Raw genomic sequence first — 2,586 nt, forward strand, 5'->3', positions numbered from 1 at the left:
TGATTTCCTCAACATTTCATAAGCCCACACAAATTGTCACATTAGTTTGTGGCCTCCATCTATGTGGTCCAGAAGCACCAAACAGAATGGTGTATGAGAGGGGTGCCTGGGTGGCTCAGTCGTTAAGTGTCTGCCTTCAGCTCAGGTCATGATCCCAGGGTCCTGGGTTCAAGCCCTGCATCGGGCTCCCTGCTCAGTGGGAAGCCTGCTTCTCCCTCTTCTACTCTCCCCTGCTTGTGTTCCCTCTCTCGTTCTCTCTGTCAAATAAATAAATAAAAAATCTTAAAAAAAAATAAAAAGGGTGCCTGGGTGGTTCAGTTGGTTAAGTGACTGCCTTCGGCTCAGGTCATGATCCAGGAGTCCCTGGATCGAGTCCTGCATCAGGCTCCCTGTTCAGCAGAGAGTCTGCTTCTCTCTCTGACCCTCCCCCCTCTCATGTGCTCTCTCTTTCTCTCTCTCTCTCTCATTCTCTCTGTCTCAAATAAATAAATTTTAAAAATCTTTAAAAAAAATAAAAAAAAAGAGTGGTGTATGAGATGTGTCTTTTTGAAGTCCAACTGCTAAGGTTGGAGGCAGGACCCTGACTTCTGTGATAATCCACTAGGGTTCTGTGACTCACAAATGGATCCCAGCTCTGCTACTTACTAGTGAGTGACACTGATGAGATTATTTAAACTCCCTAAGCCTCAGGTTCTTCATCTGTATTATGGGGATAATAATAGTTTCTACTGTTATTAGTAGGCTATTGCAGGGATTAGCCAAAGTATATTTGAAAAACATTATGTTAGCTTGCTAGGGCTGCCAACGCAAAGTACCACAGACCACGTGTCTTAAACAACAGAAATTTATTTCTCACAGTTCTTGAGAGTGGAAGCCCAGGATCAAGGTGTTGGTATGGTTCTTTCCTTCTGAGGTCTCTCTTCTTGGCTTGCAGATGGCCGCCATCTTGCTTTGTCCTCACAAGGTCTTTCCTCTGGGCACACATGCCCTTGGTGATTTTGTGTGTGTCCTAATCTCTCTTTATAAGGACACCAGTCAGGCTGGATCAGGGCTCACCCTAACGGTCTCCTTTGAACTTAATCACCCCTCTAAAGGCCCTATCTCCGAATGCAGTCACATTCTGAGATCATGGGGGTTAGGACTTCAACTTGTAAAGTTTGGGGTGGGGGTGGGGGACACAATTCAGCCCATAAAAGGCACCTAGGACACAGGGTGTTAAATAAACTAATTCAACTAAAGCCTAATGTCTTCTTTGGATGCCTGTTCTCAGCCTTTATTGCTTGCTAGGGCCAATGAGTTCCGTAAGTTCATTGCTGCACATATACAGTAGCATTTCCTCCCCTTGTTTTAAATGCGTCTCTCTCAAGCTCCCAGAATGGTTCCTTGTCCTAGTGTTTTTATACTATTGGGTTTTAGAAGATTTTATTTACTCTCTTCATACCCTTTGTGATTTTCAAAATTTGATGATATCCCTGCTCAGCTCTTAGCCTTCCAGATGGAGTGGTCCCGTGGCACACAGGAAGATCCTGGCTGGGAGTCAGGAGACCTTGGTTCAAGCCTCAGTTCTGCCACAAGCCAGCTTTGGGCAAGTCTCCTCAGCTTTCTGAATGCTTGATTCTTCCAGAGGAAAATGGGGAGAATGGACTCAACACCAAGGTTTCATGTTCAGTAGTCACTGGATGGATCACTGTGGTTGAATCCCACCCCTGTCACTTTCTAGTTGGGTGTCCTTGGGCAAGTTACTTCACCTCTCCAAGCCCTTGTTTCTTCATCTGTAAAATGAGAATAATAGTATGACCTCGCTTCATAGGGTGTCTGAGAACCTCACAGGAAATAGTGCAAATAACGACCCCTCAGCGCAGTCTCCTTCAGTAAAAAGCCAGGCACATCGTGAGCATGCAAAGCCTCTTCTGTCTTCATTCTTTCTTCCAGCCATCTTCCTTGTGTGTGTCTTTCCAAGACAGCTAGCAGCCAGAACCCTGTGCCCTCTCTGTTCCAGGCGTACCAAGAGTTTGGTGTTGTTTGAAAAAAAGAATAGTATTTTCTGTTTTGTTTTTGGTTCCTAATAATGTTCAGCATTTTGTTTGCCCCTTTTGGCCAAAGCAATATATTCATCTTTGCTGGGTCATAAACAGAAAAATTCCTCAGCAGACTGAATAGGCACAGCAGTGAGATTATCCAAGGAAGGACTCCATCATAATGAAGGCACACACTCAACGAGCTGAGCCACCCAGGTGCCCTCTCTCAACGTTTCTTAATACTTCTGACAAAAAAACCAATACACCTCTCTCAGGGTTCCCCGTATCAGTACATGGCATGACCACTCACTCAATTACTCAAACTAAAGTTCTTGGAGACATGGTTCCTCCTCCCCTTCACCCACACCTTATTTCCAATTGATTAGTAAATCGTGTCAATTTTACTTTCAAAATTTACCCTGAAGCTGACTATTTCTTATCACTCCCACTATGACCACCTTGGTCTAAGCTACCATCACTCTGCCCTCCACCCCTGACCTCTGGCCTCCCAACTGACCTCTCAGACCTACTCTTGCTACCCTCAAATCTATTCTCTCCAGAGAGCTAG

This window comes from Callorhinus ursinus, unplaced genomic scaffold, assembly GCF_003265705.2.
Source record: "Callorhinus ursinus isolate GAN/ISIS: 27379988/994484 unplaced genomic scaffold, GSC_fseal_2.0 scaffold13, whole genome shotgun sequence".
Lineage (NCBI taxonomy): Eukaryota > Metazoa > Chordata > Mammalia > Carnivora > Otariidae > Callorhinus > Callorhinus ursinus.